We start from the raw sequence: 19,236 nt of genomic DNA, 5'->3' as shown, positions 1-19,236 counted from the left end.
GCAGACAGTGGGGAAGAGTTCCATGGAATCACAATGAGATTCACCAGGGAGCATCACTAATTAGCATTGCCAGCCACACACAAAGAAAGAACAAAGTGTCTGCTGGGATGAACTGTTCATGCAGACCTGGCCACCTTCAGATGTGAGGACCCTTACTGATTTAAATCCTTTTTGGGGGGCAATTAGCTATCTGGTGGCCTGTTTAGCAAAATGCTGAGGCTTCCTGGAGCTTGATCCCATTCTTGCCTTGTTTCCAAACCAGGTTCCCTTCTGCTTGGTCTATACTCTGTGCTTCCCTACCATATAGGTCATGCCCATCTCTGCACCTACTTGCATAACCCAGGGGCTCTCTGTTTTTCTACCTAACTAGGTATTCATTTAATGGTGGACCTACTGGTGCCATTTCTCAGATCTTCCCAGCTGGAATTTCTAACTAACTCATCTTCACTGCCTTTGAGGGACTATTTTTAGACTTAAAAGGTTGTAAAAAAGTTAAAATGAATACATTATCTGATTCCATAGAAAAAGCATAATTATAACCAACAACATTTCAAATTGGCATGTCTGAAGTAGTTATTCTTTTTGTATGAAATAACATGTCAAAATTATTGACTCTGAAGAGATTAGAGCCAAACAGAGTCTCATTGAAGGTACTGTGGGGACACTGTGCAACCACATGAGGCTCACAGGAAAAAAAAAAGACTTAGAATGTGTACCAGAGCTTCACCCCTCACTTCTCTTTTCTGACACCCAATAACTGAGTTTTGTTCAACATGGCAAACACAGTTTTGTGTATAAAAACACCATTCACTTTTAGGCCAATAATGGCTAACCTACCTTTCTCAGTTTCTAAAGCATTGAAAATGGGGCTTCTAACATGATGGTGGGGCATGGTCATTAAGGAGGAGATGACTGATCCAAATCAGGATCAGAACAAACATCAACACAGCCTGGCCAAGTACCCTCTCACTTTGAGGTAGCCCCCAGTGGCCCAGGAAAGAGAAATAGCAATCATGGCAGGTAGGAAGTATATACAGATATGGAATCCACAAAAACATTAAGAGAGAACCATTTTCATTTAATGTTAAAAATTGAATATCTCAATGAATTATTTTCTTCCTTCTTCTCTTTCTTTTTTGAACCAAGGACTGAACCTAGGGCTTTGCACATCCTAGACAAATGCTGTATTGCTGAGCTACATCTCCAGCCCTTTTTATTTTTAAGACATGGTTTTGCTAAGTTGCCCAGGCTGGCCTTACACTTGTGATTCTTCTGCCTCAGGTTCCAGAATAGCTGGGATTACAGGTGTGCACCACTATGCCTAGGAAATTTTCTAGCAAAATAAAAATTACTCAAGATTATTAAAAAAGAAATAAATAGACCGATAACAATAGTGTAAACCAGTAAACTTTGAGGAAAAATAATTGTATCCAAAATTGATGTGGGGAAAAAAAAAATATATCCAGTCTTATATGCATATATATGGCCAGTCTTTTATATATATGTAGATATGTATTAAAAATATATATATACATGTTAAAAAGACTGGATATATATGTATACACACATACACATTCTTCTAAACGTTTAAGGGATGGAAAAACCCTTCTGTTATTTAAATAGTTTCAGAAATCAGGAAAGGGTGAAAAACTTCTTCATCACTATGAGCTACTATAACTGTAACTCATAATCTGAAAAAGATAACAACAAGAAAGGAAACTAAAGACACTGCACTCTTACATACAAAAATTCTAAATAAAACACAATAGAATTGAACCTACCAATTCATTCCCAGAACAATGCAAAATGATTAAAGATGTTTAATTTTAGGAAACAAGGGATATTTAATATTAGGAATTCTATTATTAATTTTTTTTTAGAGAGAGAGAGAAGTTTTTTAATATTTATTTATTTATTTTTTTTAGTTTTTGGCAGACACAACATCTTTGTATGTGGTGCTGAGGGTCGAACCCCGGGCCGCACGCATGCCAGGCGAGCGCCCTACCACTTGAGCCACATCCCCAGCCCTATTATTAAAATTAATCACAAGGTCAGAAGACAAAAATCACATGGCTTTTTTTCTTTTTTATTAGAAGATGAAAAGTTACTTGATAATATCCACCACCAATTTCTGGAGGAAAAAAATCCTTGTAATAAACCCAGAAATAGAAGAATTCTTCCCTTAATATAATAAATAGCATCTATCTCAGCACTATACAGTTCTTAGTATCCTCTTATCCAAGAATTCAATCAACTGGATACCAAAAATATTCAGGAAAGGAAAAATTTAATCTATATTGAACACATACCTTTTTTTTCCTAATAATTTATCCCTAAACAATACAGTAGGATAAATATTTACATCCAGTTAGGTATTATAAGTAACCTAGAAATGTTTTAAAATATGCAGGAAGATGTATGTAAGTTATATGCAAATTCTGTGTCATTTTATGCAAGGCACTTGGACATCTGTGTATTTTAGTATTCATGGGCACTCCCTGGAACAATCCCCTGTGGATACCAAGGACAACTATTTAGTAGGAAAAATATAAAAAGATTCTGTTTATCACCACCCTTTACAATATTTTATCAGCTCTACTCATAACAGTTAATTATTCATGAAAACTTAGAGATTAAAAATAACTTTTATAGAATATCTAGCCATTGACTCTTGCCACAGCTCTATTTTATAGTTATGACTATCTCCATTCACAGATTAAGAAACCAAGGATCATCAATTAGCCCCAGGCAAGTGGTACAGGGAGGAAACTGACTCAAATCTATTTGTCACCAGACCAGGTTTTTTCCACTGTATCCATTTTGAGAAGCAAAAAGTGGGGGAGGTTAGTACTCTGCTCTCTGGGGCCAGGCTGCCTGGTACAAAGGCAGCCTAATCTCAGTTTCCTCTTTTGAAAACATTCACTCTCTAACCTTTGCCCATTATTGCTATCTTATTTTATGTTGGCTACCAACACCTGTGCTGATTAGAAATATCTTTGTTTAAGTCACCTCAACTAGTTTAAGCCAAAAAGGGATTTCATTATAAGGTTATGATGGTGTCCTGAGGAATCCATGTCAAGAATGTAATTGGGCCTCAGGAACAGGAGGGACATGAGGGACTTTACCCTCCTTATCTGGGTTCTCCCCTTTGCTCCTCTCTGCTCCTTTCTTCTCTCTCAGTGCCAAGGCCTCCCATTGTTTACATTCTGATTTCAAGCTCCCACAGAAACCAACTTGACTCTTTTAGACCGAGGTCCACATTTCCAGCACAATTCACTGATTGCTTTGACTCATGTTGGATGCCCACTGGGTTCAATCTTGAGTGATGAGGAAGGAAATGAATCTGGTGTCTTGCTCAGTACTTTGCAGCTAGTGTCACTGTTGCTTTTGTTCTCAACCAGGGGGTGAGAGCAAATAGAGTACAGGAGATGGGGTTTTTCCTTGTATAGGGAACTGTAGTGTAGACCACCAGAAGAAAATTGTTTATTTACTTTGAAAGAGGTAAGACTATAGGTAGAATTTCTCCTCCTCCTCCTCCTCCTCCTCCTCCTCCTCCTTCTTCTTCTTCTTTCTTTTTAGTTGTTGATGGACCTTTATTTAATGTATTTATTTATATGCAGTGCTGAGAATGGAACCCAGTGCCTCACACATGCTAGGCAAGTGCTCTACCACTGAGCTGCAACCCTAGCCCCATAGATAGAATTTCTAAAGACAAAATTACACTGGGTTCACAGGCTGATGTGTGCAATAAGTAGGTTCTAGTTTTTCATAACTATGTAAGCAAGCTATCTTAATGTGGTCTGGCTTCACATAAACACAGACAGGATGGCTCTTAGCCAGCCCAGGATATACAGTAACATATTCCAGGAGGATGAACTATGATCTGGGATGTGTCTGTTTGAAGCACAATGTAGTGACTGTACAATTCAAATCCAAAACAATAGCTTAACAAGCACAGATTGGAATGTAAAGCCTTTACCATTTGATAAATTGCTGTGCTGTATTCTACAAGCAAGAAACATCTTCTAGAAATTGTGCACCTTCTGTATTTATCTTCTTTATTTATCTCACCTAGGCTGAAAAACTGCTTGCCAGAAAATTGATTATTTGTTGTCAACCCAGGTTACAATTGCATAGGAAGCACAAGATGAAGAGAAACGCTTTTCTTTTGTCTCTCTGGATCTATGATAGTGTGTCCACATATATAGAACAAAGAGAGCTAAAAAAAAAAATGATCCAGATAATTTAATCAAAAGACATTTATGTTTTGATCTGGTTACCTGGAACAAAAAAAAGAGTTCTAAAGGATTAAATAAAATGAGATCCTAGGGAAGTAGCAGAATTCTCTGCCTTCCCTGGAGGTACATTACTTTAATATCCAGTCCCGGAGCCACTTCAGCGGTACCATGTGTGAACTTGCAGGACTCAGTTTCTCCTTTCTCTCTTAGTCCCAGAAAGAGTTCCTTCTGATATCTCAGGCCAGCTCTGCTCTTGAGTGCCATTCTTGAGGTTATGCTTGAATACTCTTTGTCTCAGTCCTGTTGTCCCCACACATTGCTTGGGTGGTCCCCGTGCCACATGTTCAAGCTCCATGGTTGCCCACCCAATCCTGCCTGGGTGGCCTGTGATTATTTTATTTTATTTTTTAAATATTTATTTTTAGTTGTAGTTGGACACAATACCCTTATTTATTGAATGTGGTGCTGAGGATCGAACCCAGGACCCCACACGTGCCAGGCGAGTGCTTTGCCGCTAAGCCACAACTCCAGCCCCTGTGCTTATTTTTCATTTGCTCCTCTGTGGGAATGTTGTCTTTGTGACTAACTCCTCTGTTACAAGGTACTGAGTTTACTGGGCCTGCTTTTGGCATTTGCACCATCTTTCAGTCCCTAGGGTGGCAAGGTCATGGTGGGCTTAGGGAGCAGCTACTGCCACTCATTCACACCTAACCCTCAGGCTTTTTTAACCACTCAGCCTTACTCTGCTATTCTTTTGCTTCTCTTGGGCTGTAGTGTATTGAAGGGCCCCCAGATTCCCTTCTCATAATTTGCTTTCCTTTTTTCCCTCCAGGGCTGAAGACCAAACCCTTGTGTGTGCTAGGCAAGTGCTGTGACACTGAGCTACATATCCAGCCCCATAATTTGCTTTCATAATTTTTTTTCATCACAAATGCATCCATCAGACATGCCCGCATGTGTCTGAATTCCAATGTTGGGATCCATTCCACCTCTTTTCACAAGAGGGGCCTCGATCCCCAGGTATATTACAGATACAAATGCATGCAATATGCAGGTGGCTGAGGATGAGAGGAGACAAGGTACATCACCCCACTGGGACTCCTCTGTAGCAATGGATGGTGGGTATCCACCTTTTCCCCATTCCAGCCACCTGTTGGATATGGCACCAGTATTGGACAGAAACGCAGCCTCTCTAGGCAGTGTATGTGTTGGAGTGGGAGACTCTCCTTCTGGCTCTGTCTTGAATGTAATTTGAAATGTCCCAAGATATTCTGACATACCATCACCATTAGACATATTCCTGACTTAAAAAAACACTTTTCCATTTATTTACCATTCAGAGATATGTTTCCACAGAAACCCATTTGTACCTAAGACATGGCAGAAAGACAGGCAATATAGAAAAATATGAATGCACATTAAGTAGAAAAATACATTCTATTGAGAGTCAGTCAAGTATAGGTCTAGTTGGCAAGATAACACAGTCTATTCTCCTTAAGAGGAAGAATACACAGAGGTCACAGATTTCTCAACCTAACCCACTGACCATGTGGTCTGTGGGAACATCCCTTGTACAATATGTTATTTTCATATCCTTGGTTTCGGTATGTTGTAAGTTCTTATTTTGATACCATGAACCCCTTCCTTCCTGCCAAAGAAAAATAACAAAATTGAGTATTTTTTTAGCATTAAGGAAAATAGAAGTGATATAGAAAGTATCAAATAAAAAAATAAGTGGACTCTATCACCTGAGGAAACATACAGAACCCTGAGCAAACCCTCACCCTGAGCCTCAGTTGGTGAGAGCACGGCATATTCATGTTGATGACATTGCCACCATGTTCTCATCAGAGCACGGCACAGACACCAACACACACCTGCAAGTACAGGTTTCCATTGTCCTCCGATAAACTGCACAGTATTTCATTTTATGAATGCTTTACATTTGGTTTAGCCCTTTCTCCTCTGAGAAAGACCTAAGGGTCTTTATCTGTATCCACCTGCTCATCTGTACAGACAGAAGGCCTGGATCTTTGCCCATATGCAGCCAGTTAACTTTGGGACCATTGGATAACTTTGAGAACATCTCATCAGAAGCCTGGGAGATGAACTTGATCTGCCTCTGAAGGAAACAGCTACAGCCACTCTGACCTTTCATAAAGATGGGGAGGGCGATTATGGAAGGAGATCTGAAAGGAATCAGCATTATTGGCAAGGATTTATCACAGTTCCATCAGGGGTTTGTAATTTTAGTAAGAATTCAAAAGGTAATAAAGTTTCACACATTTCTAGCCAACTTCCCAAGCAGTTTAAAGGCCCATCAAAGACTTGAACAGCCCCTTGAGTGCATTACTGTTTGTTGTCTCAACTACTCCTTAGCTTGTTTTCCAATAACTCAAGAAAAGCAGTGAGATATGAAGAACGACATTGCAAGGTCTGATGTCAGTCTGCCTTGGTTTGAATCTGACCTGTCTGAGTTTGGTAAACTGTTTAGCTTCCCTGGGTCTCAGTTTACTCATTTGCAAAACAGGGATCACAATGGTACCCAGTGTATAGGGCAATTGCCAAGATGTCAAAAGACTCTGAATAAAAGACTAGTGGAGGTCAGTCCACCTGGGGGTTTAATAGACACTATCTGCAGGTTGGTACACCTGGTCTCTTATGCTTGGCTCAGAACCTTAGGGATAAAAGCTCAGATTAAGGGTGAAAATGTGGCTAGTCTAGAGTTCCGTGCTATTGCAGAACTGCAAACCTCTGCTCTGTTTACAAACATTTCTATATCAACAATCAATAGTGCCTGGTCAGGTAAGGGCTTGATCAAGATTTGTTGAATTGAATTAAACTGAAAATTAACATCTGGTCTCATCCCATTAGAGAATAACCATATAAATCCGAAAATATCTGAAATATCACGTACCATTTGAACCCTGTGTTAGTCAGGTGTTTTTTTTTTTTTTTTGCTATGACCAAAATATCTGATAAGAGCAACTTAGAGGAGGAGATATTTATCTGGGCTCATGGTTTCAGTCCACTGTTGGTTGACTCTATTGCTTTGGGCCTAAGGTGATGCAGAATGTCATGGTGGAAGTTAGGGTGGAGGAAAACTACTCAACTCATGACAGCTGGTGTGAGGGTGGGGGAGGCAGAGAAAGAGATAGGAAGTGGGAGGAAGAGGCCAGGGACCAGAATACTCTTCCAGGGCACATTTCCAGTGACCTACTTCCTACCATCATATCCTATCTGCACACAGTTTCCACCACCTCCACATAGTCTATCAGCTACCAGTGGACTAATCCACTGATGAGGACAGAGCCCTTATGATCCAATCACTTCCCCAAAGCCCCACCTCTGAACATTGCTGCTTTGGAGACATTTCAGATTCAAGCCATAACAGACCCTATTTGGCTAGGTTAATTGCTTAAATTTCCAATATCTATAGTAGATCTCTGATCAGAAGATGAACAGAAATTCCAAATTGCATGAGTCAAAGTATGGAAAGATGTGATTAATGTTTCACACAGAGTGGCTGAAAATAACGGGGTTTTCCTTCCTTTCCTTTCTCCCTCTTCAGTCTCACCAGTGAAAATGTGCATGGGAACATGCTTTAGTGGGAATTACATTATAATTAATTACAGCATATTTTTCAACCGATTCTTTGGATGACAGCAGTTGTCATAATGGGGAAAAAAGTAGGCAGTTGGGAAGTTTGGAAGAGGCATCTCTCATTCACAGGCCAGGATTTATGGAAGGGGAAACAGGATAGTTTGCCAAATGAAAAAAAAGAAAAGACAATATGATACCTTGGAATGACATTTTGAATAATGAGACAAAAGACTTTTATAGGCTTTTAGTTAATCCTTTTATATAAAAGTGATAAAAATGGAATAAAACCCTCATTGCAGTGCCCAGGCACTATTCCAGGGCTTAAAGAGCTCCATTGGTGGTGTTTCTGGCAGTTTGATTTCCTGGCATTAAACTCAGGAGCCTAAGAAATGTCTCAAGGCATTTCCTGGTTTTGATGACCTTTTTAGTCTCTTCATCTTGACCTGTTACATCAACAAGTCAAACTGCCAGTTTCTCTCTGTTTGATTTTTGGCTTCTGCATCTTTTGATGTATAACAGATCAGGATGAGCGACACTGCCTGCACCAGTGTCCAAATCTGGCTCCCTCTGCTGCCCTTCCTGCCTGGAAAGGGGATCAGATGGTATACTGGAGTGCTATAAAGAGACTGACTATTTGGTGATAGTGTGCTTGACTCTTGCTGCTTGTGGTAAGGGCTGAACAGCTGAGGCAGATGCAGGAACACCTGGAAAGACATCCAGGTCTCCTCAAAACCCTGCACACAGTCTTCAGACCTAGAAGTCCTCTTTCAAACATGATGGCATCTTCTGGAGCTCAAACATCTGTCAACACCAGTTCTGTATGGACAAATCCGAGGTGCTCAAAAACATTTGCTGGGCCAATGGCTGTTATAACTGCACTTATGTCTGGATGCTCCCTAGACATGGTGATTGCATTACCTACCTCCTGCAAACTGACAGTCTGGTAGTGTGTGTCAGCTACATTCTAGAGATTCTTTTTGCAGCAGTCATGTTTTTCAACCCTGATCCTTTCTGCATCTTGTTAAGCCTCCACTTGCCTAGTAATAGAACCAAGACTGGCAGGGGCTAAAGTCCTTTATGGGATCCTTTGAGGTTCTCAAAAGAATAGAGCAGATTTCTCAACCTTGGCACTATTGTCATTTGCTGTCTCACGCATTGTAGGCTGCTTAACAGCATCCTTTGCCTCCACTTATGAGATATTGGTAGCATGGACTCCTCAGTTGTGACAACCCAAACTATTTTCTCTCAAGAGCATAGAGTGTAGGGAAAGATATCTGAATAGATGATCACATTCTCCTTTGTAGCTGACCTACAGGCATGATTTATCTGTCTTGAAAACACGAGGAAGGATATCTGGGCACTCTAAGAAATGAAAGTCATAAACCCTAAGACTGCTGCACTCTGCTCTCTGAACAGTTTTTCATCACTCCCTATTCTCTAAGGATACCTGCCTATTCCAACAAATGTCCTTTTAAACTTGGACCAAAAATTTGGGATCTTGGAGAAAAGATGTGAGGGGAGAATGATTTCTCCTAAATGCACTAGTCTTTCTGAGGGGATGATATCTGATCTGTATCTAAGGAGGTCGAGTTTCAAGTAGAAGGTTATATCTATTAAAGAAAACTGTCCTAGTTCACTGGGTTTGTCAGTTAGGTGGTCTCTTCTGCTTTTTGCTGAAAAAGATTTTAGCAGGTGAAGATGTGAAAGGAAAAGGATCTGGAAGTGGGGCAGAAGGTGAAGTGTAAGATGGGTGAGGAAGGAATACCTGCTGGAGCAGACCAGAGAGGAGATGTAACAGGTAGATCCAGAGCCTGAGCGGGTGACTCTAGGTGGAATGGGAGAATAGGACTCCAGGAAAGTTGCTGAGGTTGGGTAAGTATTTATATTGGGGTCCAGAAACTGGGGTGGTCACTTTAATGTTTCTCTTCCAGTAGTATCTGAAGTCATCTCAAAATGGAAGAGACTGGTTGGTAGGGGCTTTAAGGACAGTAAAATAGAAGACATACCAGTAAGAGAACTGGTAAGCCTTGCTGTAGATCCTGCAGAGGTCAAAATTGTTCCATCTCTCTCAAGATTATTTCCTCTTCAGTGCTAGAGATACAGAAAATAGCTCTGACATTGAATAAGGGAGAGAGAATTATGGTATTGATCCACAGTAACATGTTGCCCATCAGATGGCAGGCAGCATGGGGTGAGAAGGGAACTGTGTGTGCAGGGAAAGGAGGAGTTAGGAAGTGAAAGGAAGTGCCATGCCAGGCGAGTCTGAGGTGTGAATGAACTTGGTGAGCAGCTGCAGCTGCAGTTGGGGAGGAGGTGGGAACACCAGCTGTAGAATGATTGACAGTGGGATTTTCGGGTTTTTAGTTCCTGATGTGGCACAGTTCTGGGTGATAATGAGATCAGGAGGGAGTGCAGGAGCAGGTGGCTGAAGTGCATAAAGATCAAGGCCACTGAGGTTAGGTAGCTTCAGCATCTTCTCTTACACCCATCTTTATTTAGAAAATGTTTTGGGGAATGTTTAAAGAATCCTCTTCTCTGTACCTTGCAAAAGTTGTTTAGATGTTTCAGATGCAAAGAATGATTTATATTTGGTTTTCATGGCTTCCCTACATGTGGAAGCAGTTTTGCAAATTAGCTGAGAAAACTTGAAGTTTTCTTCATTGGCCATAAAAGAGACTCTGCCAACACAAGATGACGACAGGATTATCTTCTGATTGCTAATTAGCAAATGAAATGAATGTCTAGCTCTGATGCTGCCAGTTTCCCTCCATTAATATCTACCTTGTTGGGGCAGTGAGAGCAGGGCTGTTTTTCCTCAACATAATGGGTCAAGATGGGTTTTGTCTTTTTGGAGAAAGCTTCTTCTGGAAGTTTAATGAAGACTCTAATATACTCTATACATTGCAAATTACTTACTTAGTAATTTGTTAATTTCATTCTAAAAATTTAATTGGCAAGATAGTTATGGTAAAGTTGATCCTTTCAAAGTGTGGATAGTGGATATTGTTTTGACTTATTATCTTGGTTAGCTTGGGTTAATATCAAATGTGTCAATCATAATTTAACAAATTATTACTAGCTCAGGTTAATGTGGAAAGCTGAGAAACAGAGGTCTAAGCAAATAAACATTCTCATGAATAGAATATGGCTTCCATTTTTATCTCTGCTGTGTTTTGATGGTGTTCAGGCATGTTATAACTTTGACCTGGGTCAGAAAATAATTTCTAAAAAGTCTCAGAGAGGGCTGGGGATGTGGCTCAAGTGGTAATGTGCCTGGCAGGTGCGGGGCGCTGGGTTCGATCCTCGGCACCACATAAACTAAAATAAAGATTAAAAAAAAAACAACAAAAAAACTAAAACTAAATGTTGTGGGAATTCACCTTAAAAAAAGTCTTGGAGAGAATATAACAATAAATCCCCCATTATGAACAAATATAATGCACAGATAGAAATATATAAGTAAGCCGGGCATGGTGATGCATGCCTGTAATCCCAATGATTTTGGGAGGCTGAGGCAGGAGGCTCACAAGGCCACCCTTGGTAAATTAGACTCTGACTCAAAAAAAAAAATCCCCTAAAAAGGGGATTGGTGTAGATTGATGTGGCACATTGATAAAGTACCCCTGGGTTAAGACCCTAGCATTGAAAAATACATAAATTATATAAACTAAAGAAAAAAACTAAATGCTCAGAGATGTTTTCATTGGTTTTTCTGAGGGCTGTTACATTAGCCTTAATCTCCAACTATTCTTTATTGTGAGAGTCTAAATATTTCCTTCTGCAATATCATGGATGCTCATGATTGAGACTATGTCTATAAATCACTAAAATGATGTGCATATTAATTAATTAAGTCAAACAACTGGACAACTTGGTGGACAAGATCAATCAAAGCAGTTAATTGGTAGACAAAATAACCCAGGTTTCATTTCAACTTTTTAGCAGTTTAACTTTTTAGATAGTTTACTGTTGTTTGAGCCTCAATCATTAGTTCTCAGGTTGGCTTCTTGGTGGGTTTTTCCCTGTGAACTCTGGTTTGAAACTTAGAATTTTTTTTTTTTTTTTTGCCTGTTTCCCTGTTTCCCTTGGGGAATGCTACTGATTTCTTATTCACTTCTGGGAGTCTTGAGGGAGACTTGTGATTTCTTTGTCAAAATGGGATGGAGTCTTTGGATAGACACTCCAAAGGTCCAGAGGAAAATGTGAAACCTCATTATTAAGAGTGGAGGTTTTGGGCTGGGGCTGTGGCTCAGCAGTAATGCACTTGCCTGGCATGTGTGGGGCACTGGGTTCAATTCTCAGCACCACGTATGAATAAAGAAAGAAAGAAAGACAGAAAGAAAGGTCTATCAATAACTTAAAAAACATTTAAAAACAATAAAATAAAGGTACTGTTTCCATCTTTAAAAAAAAATGGAGGTTTTTAGGCTGGAGAGTGTGTGAATGAGTATCTATAGAGGGGTCAATGTTTGTCTCCCCCCAAAGCTCCTAAGCCCTGGAAACTGGGAATATGACCCTGTTTTGGAGAAGGGGTCTTTGAAGATATAATTAAGTAAAGCATTCCAAGATAAAATAATCTTGGATAATCTGGGTGGGCCCTAAATCCAATGACAAGTGTTGTTATAAGAGAGAGAAGACACAGAAACATGTGAGAGTCATGTGAAGACAGAGGCAGAGATTGGAGTGATGTTGTCACAATCCAAGGAGCACCTGGAACCACCAGAAGCTGAAAGAGATGAGGAAGGATTCTCGCTTAGAACCTTCAGAAGGAACATGGCTGGCCTTGTGGACGCCTTGGGTTTGGACTTCAGGCCTCCAGAACTGGGCATACCCAGTATGTGCTAATAGTGACACAGCACTCAATTAAAGAATGTCTCTTCTCCCTACTTGTCTGGAACACTTCTCACTAAGCATATTCTCGTGTAGTTGTAAGTTGTGCCACTAAATTCATATATTTAATTTTATGCAATAGAATTTATCTAGTTTTGGAAAGAGACATGACCTCTGGTTCCATTTCCTTAATTACATAAACAATGTGAACAAATAAGGCCACTTGCCTGCATAACTAAAATGCTCTGAAATCTGCTCTATCCTTATCCAACTGGGTAACTGAGGAAGGTGAAAGTTTAGAAAGTCTTAATTATCTGAGCTTCACAGACCATTATCACTGTGGTCCTGGCAGAACCCACAGTGCCTTCCTGACCCTTTCAATGTTGTGTCCCTCTCTTGCATGTGACTCCTTAATCAATGTGCAGATTTACTACATCTAAGTCCACTTAAAAAATCATGTTTCTGTAACCCCAACAACTTTTAGGATTTCCATTTGTTCATTCATTCTTTCCTCCTTCACATCTGTAAATTATATTAAGGTAACTACCCTATGAGAGGCACTTTGGTAGTTGCTGAGATATTCAGAGAAAACAACAGATAAGGCCCCAAGCTCCCATAGAACATACAATCTAGTGACATTACCTGTCAGGAAAACATTAGAATTATTTAAACACTACCTAAGTCTAAGATGAAATGGCATTCTGTAATTCTTACACAACTGGCACAATAATAATGGTGCTGACAACATCAAGTTCCCATGCTACACAAAGGTGTATATACTGATAAAATCAGGATACCAGAAATACTTGAAGCTATTTAAGTAATTGGTTCTGAATTAATTGCATTGATAGAGGGGAAATATGACATGCATGAGCCAAACAAAATAAAATGAGAGTCTTATTTAAAATATTTTAAAGTCTTCTTTAAGTTCACAGCTTTGTTGTTTTTAAAGATTTATCTACATTGTATTTTTCTTTAGGTAAAAGAATTCATTGATATTCTTTGATATTAGTATATAACAAAAAATCCCTAGAAGTCTGGGTAGTAGGGAAAGTTAATCTTACAGCCTATGTTTGCTATTCATCATCTGAAAATGGGTAGCCTTTCCCATCCCTTGTCCCCTAATGATCCCAAGGCATCTGTCTGATCTGTTTTTAACCTATGCCAGAGGAACTAGCTCTTGGATTTTATCACATACCTACTTAGAAGTCTAGAGTATTCCTATTTATTTTTCACAACGATATTCCTGATCATTAAATTTGTATATTCCCATAAATCATCCCCCTTCTCAGATCCTGGGATCATTTGGATACCTTGATTGTATTCTTAACTTCATTAGGGGTTGAACTTCTGGTTCTGGGTTCACCTCTGCCAATGCCATTTTTAACTTTGTATTTTTTTGAACCCATTCTAGGTTGACTATATTGGCTCTATCCCTCCAGTCATTCTAGTGTTTGTTGCTGTCAGACTCTTCACCTTTCCTACTCTTCTGAAGACCCACTTGCTCTCATGAAATTGGGTAGGTATTCTCTGAATAGCCATTTCCTCTCATTGAAATGACTCTCATGAAACTTTTATATTTCCATATAACTTATTCAATAGACAAAAGTCTTTTGAAGGCAAGATGTGGATGCTGTTAATTCTATTTGTCAATCAGAAAATGAGCAATTTCATGGAAAGTACATCTTTCAATGACTTAAACAATAATTTCAGCTTTGTTAATTTTTTTTTTTTTAGTATTTGGGATGGAACCTAGGGCCTCATTCATGTTAGGCAAGTGCTCATACCCCTTAACTACATCCCTATCCCTTTTTATCTTGAGACAAGGTCTCATTAAGTTGTCCAAGCTGGCCTCAAACTTGCAATCTTCCTGCCTCAGCCTCCCCGCTAGCTTGGGATTACAGGTGTTAATTATTTTCTATACTTAGAAAATCATTTCTATACTTAGAAAAAGTCAAGCCTATGGATATCCCATCTATGATATTAAACACACATTCTGATGTATTCCTGAGTATGATATTGCTAGTAGAGAGCTTTCCTTTGCCTGAAAAGCAAAATTTTAAGATAGGCAACATAAATTTCCATTCATATAATCAAGTAATACTATATTCATAAAAAGAGTTTGAGTCAGCTAATCAAACCATAGCACCTGTATTTTTTTTTAACTTATAGTTTTTTTTTCTTTTGGTGCATTATACGAATCCCTATCTTATATGTTAGGATACTAAGTAAGGTTAAATTGTCTGCCTGTTAATTAACTTGAATTCTTATGAAGTCCTTCCTCACTTCCCAATGTACCAGGGAAATTTGGAGACTTATAAATGGTATCCCCCATCTCTGCAGGACACAAACTTCTTCCATCCTCCACTAAAGGTTGCTTACACACATTTGGTGGGAACTTCTTTTCTAATATAGTAGGCAGATAGTACAGCTGCAGGTGAAAAAGTAGCTAAAAACTGGGATTTCCACAAAGTTCACACTAGGAACTTAAAAAAAAATCCTTTTAATTTTAGGTCTGCATGGGCATGTTATAGCCTCTCCAATCCTCTCTTTCCATCTACAAATAAGGGATAATAATGTTAATATTTGCTTACCTAGTTCACAGGAAAATTAAAAAGAAGAGTAATTTAATGTTAATAGGTTCTTTGAAGATGAAAAGCATTTCATAATTGCTAAGTTCTATTATATTTTTAAAAAACCCATCTCAAAGATACTCTTCTTTCCTTATCCTAATAACTTTGATTAATTAAAAATAATTATCCTTCCTCAAACTCATTATTTATGTACATGAAACTTTCATGATATTCCCACATAGTGTATATTTCCACACTTTACCCAATGTTATTGCCTTCATTTTTACACCTTTCATGTTTTCTCATTTCTCATGTATTCAAAAATCTAGTGAAAATCTATTGTTGCCGCCTGGGATGGATTTCCTTTCTAGGTGTGAAAATTGCACCAACAGCTAGCTTTCTTCTCACACTCTTTGAAGGACTCTCGAAACTACCAGCATCTAAGGCCATATTTCTTAAAGTGGGGTGACTCTTTTTCCATGGGCATCTGAATCCCTGGGGGGTGCTTGTTAGATACAAGTGCTATAAAACAGACTCCAGAGGTGGCTAAAGAGAATCTGCATTTAAATAAATTCTGCAGTTCCTGACTAAAGTTTGAGAATCACTGACTCCAAGTTCTTCATCCGTTTTTTTCCCCCCAAGATGGAAACAATAGTCTGAAAGTCAGAAGTAATTTTTTTTTTTTGCCTCAGACATTGCCTATTGCATTGCTCACTGATAATGAGAGAGGGATGGAGCACACAGATTTCTGTCTCCTCTAGAAGTAGGGGGTTTGTGATGCTCTATTTGGTTTCTTCATCCCACTCACCTGCAGCATAGTCATCTTTATCTCCTTATACCCACTAAATAGAGGAGGAGGCTCCTTTTAATCTAACCCCCTTCATGTACCACCAACCACCCTTCCCTCTGATTCTTTGCTTTCTGCACCTCATTCATTGATAAGTTAAGTCTGTCATCTACATTTATTTCCCTCAGTGTCAAAAAAAAGGAGCTTGCTTTTTCCCCCAAGTTAATCTCACCACTCTCACCAAGGGGCTACAGATCTTCTTCCCCCTGAGCTCTTTGTTTCATCAACTTTTGGCCCTTCTTATAGTACCAGACTTTCCCCCTCTCCTGACATGGTCTTCTCAAAAGCCTTGCATACTTTGAGCTGCCCATACAGCTGAGCTCCTGAAAGAGCAGTTTTCAGGGCTATTTCTTGCTAGAATAAAAGATTACAAGCAGATTTACCTTTGGAAAGTGAATACACTATAGACAGCAAGGGGCAAAGGCCAACAATGATGATGTCCTTGCAATGGAACAGTTTTTTAAAATAAACATTAAAGAAGTGGAGTTTTCATTCTTGGCAGCTTCTTGGTCTTGTGGAGTCACATTCCCTGCTCCTTGCTTCAACACCACGCTCAGGATTGTTTTCATTCCCTCTGCTCAGTGCACATTCTTGTGGGCTGAGCTCAGAGTTTGGCCCTAGGCTAGTCTCCTATCTCCACAGCTAATAGTGAGTTCAGTGTGGGCCCTGGCATTCCTGCCAGTGGTTTGCTCTGTAATTGTTCCCTCTTGGTCTGTGGGAGGACTGAGGCGTGGTGTCCAATGTCCCTGCACAGCTGCAGGCCAGCTCACAGGGTGAGGTGGCTTGCTTCTGGGCAGATATGAGCACATCAGGGTCACAGTTTGCCCCCACCCTCATGGAAACATCACAGAAATTCTGTGGAAATCCTTTTAACATCCTGATTTTCTGAAGAGTGTATCCGCTGTTTGAGCTTTGCATTCTGACTGAGTTCAGGAGGTGTCAAGGAAAAAATAAAAATGGAGTAGCATTGGTTGGGGGCACCTAAAATGAAATTGAGAGGCCATTGTTAATCCCATCCAGTCATGTCTGCAGCAGAACCTTTGAACTGGGCTGCCTGCTTGATGTGGTGTTGATCTTTGACCTAGGCCAAAGGGCAGTTCACTAGCTTTTGTTAAACATTTGTGAAGCCTCTCTGCTTCCCCTAAATTACTTATAGACTGAAAGGACACCAAATCCCTTTCCTACAAAAAGAACTCTTAGTTCCATTCTTAGTTCCATTCACACTTTCCGATAAGTAAATGATGACAAGTAAATGTTATAACCACTCCCCACCTGCACTTTTCAGCTTTAAATAATGTCACCATTTTGTAAAACCTTGTAACACATCTTGAGGATTGCTTGAATCTATGTTTCCCTGGATTTCAATCCCAATTATCCCCCAATAAATGTCATTTTCTTTGTTCTCAGTCAGTAATCTTGATTTTATTGTCAGTTGACAGAGGCAACAGCCACGGGAAAGCAAATGATTAAAGCAAGTGAGAAATTCTTTACTGAATAGACTAGAAGGAAATCAGAATACGAACTGACTACACTGAGGATCTCACCCGGTCATTCAGAGGCTTGGTTATTCTTTTCTGGTAACCAGAGATGTCTAATATATGAATGCCTTATTCTATTCATGCTGCTATAATGTTACAAACTGGGTAATTTATAGATAATAGAAATTCCTTTCTCATACTTTAGGATGTTAGAAAGTCTAAGATCAAGGCACTAGCTAATTCAGTGTCTAAAATAACGGCTTCCTCTCTGCTTCCAAGATGGCTTGTTCTTGTTGTGTCCTCGCATAGCAGAAGGAGTAGAATACAAGGGACTAGAAGCTTCCTTTAACCTTTTATAAGGACATGAATCCTATTCATGAGGGTGAAATGCTTCCAAAGTAATTATTTCCCCAAAGGCCCCAGTGCTTAATACCAACAGTCTTGGGGTTAAGTTCTAATGAATTCTGGAGGGATACACACATTCAGGTCTTAGTGATGACTTAGTCAAAAGTTACATTAAAAAAATGAAAACTAGGGGCATCCAAGATGGCGGACTAGAGGGAGGCTGCATTCTGTGTTGCTCTGGGACCTAGGATTCAAGTAGCTGCCTCCATCTTGGGACACCTTCATCACCATCTTTAGTTGGGGAAAACCCCAGCATGGAACACTGGCTGAGGCTTAGAAGCAATATCAAGGTACCAAAAGTCCCCAACTCCTCTCTTTCCCTGGCAGCCACTAACCTGACACAGTGCTTATGGCTACAAGGCCAGTCCCATAGCTCACAAAACCTGGCCTTGAACTGCCTAATACAAAATAGCTCTCTGAGATGGGTGCACAGTCCCCAGAGCACAGCTCACAAGACCTCCGGAAAGAAAGGTCCTGATTGGGAAATAGAAAGGGAGAGGGTAAGATACAGTTTAGAGATTAAATTAGAGACCAGGAATTGTGAGGTTTATAGGCAATATAAGGAGATACGAGCAGGTGCCCACATCATATGAGCAAACCCCAAAGGAGATCCTTGGGGTGCAGTCTCCCATCAGGGACAGGCAAGTGCTATATATCTCCAGGAGCTCTGTCCCCAAGACCAACCCTTCCACCCTAATAACCTTCACCATCCTGAGGGTGAAGATATCAGCAAATAACAGACAACCCACCTATTGGACGAGAAAGGAAGCAGGAAAGATACCAATCTCCAACAAAAACAATCCTTCTAGATTCATTCTCTCTCTCTCTCTCTCTCTCTCTCTCTTCTTTCTCCCTCACATTCCCAATATTTATGAAACCAAGTACTTTTCTTGAATTAGGCTACTGAGGACTAGTATGTCTGAAAAGTATATTTTAATGGTGTTGTATATTCTTTTGTCCCTTATTTTTACATTTTTAATTTTTTCTTAATATTTGTTTATTTTTTTGTACTCTATTTAGTTTTCTCACTTACTTGGCTCCCCAACATCACTTTCTCTCTCTTCTCTTGCTACTAACCAACTTCTTTAGATTTCTCTTTCATGTCAAGAAGAAGAAAAAGTCAACAAATAAATGACCTAATATTACATCTAAAAGTCCTAGAAAAAACAAGAACAAATCAACACCAAAAGCAGTAGAAGACAGGAAATAATTAAAATCAGAGTTGGAATCAATGAAATTGAAACAAAAGAAACAATTCAAAA

The 19,236-nt window shown here is 39.5% G+C and overlaps 1 protein-coding gene and 1 long non-coding RNA gene across 3 annotated transcripts in view; one reads left to right on the top strand and one right to left on the bottom strand.

The window, feature by feature from the left end:
• The window catches only part of Hecw1 (HECT, C2 and WW domain containing E3 ubiquitin protein ligase 1), a 411,800-nt gene that overhangs the window by 17,371 nt on the left and 375,193 nt on the right, over window positions 1-19,236 (bottom strand). The window lies entirely within an intron of this gene.
• The window catches only part of LOC139706399 (uncharacterized), a 63,860-nt gene that overhangs the window by 534 nt on the left and 44,090 nt on the right, over window positions 1-19,236 (top strand). The window contains exon 1 of one of the 2 annotated variants that reach the window (XR_011707961.1): window positions 14,098-14,190. The exons of the other annotated variant lie outside the window; for it this stretch is intronic. This is a non-coding gene — a long non-coding RNA (uncharacterized lncRNA). Of the gene's footprint in view, window positions 1-14,097; window positions 14,191-19,236 lie in introns of those variants that run through there. 2 annotated transcript variants of the gene reach the window in all.

Source organism: Marmota flaviventris, chromosome 1 (genome assembly GCF_047511675.1).
Source record: "Marmota flaviventris isolate mMarFla1 chromosome 1, mMarFla1.hap1, whole genome shotgun sequence".
NCBI lineage: Eukaryota > Metazoa > Chordata > Mammalia > Rodentia > Sciuridae > Marmota > Marmota flaviventris.
Note: the sequence above shows the minus strand (reverse complement) of the source record. Positions and strands in the feature narration are given on the sequence as shown.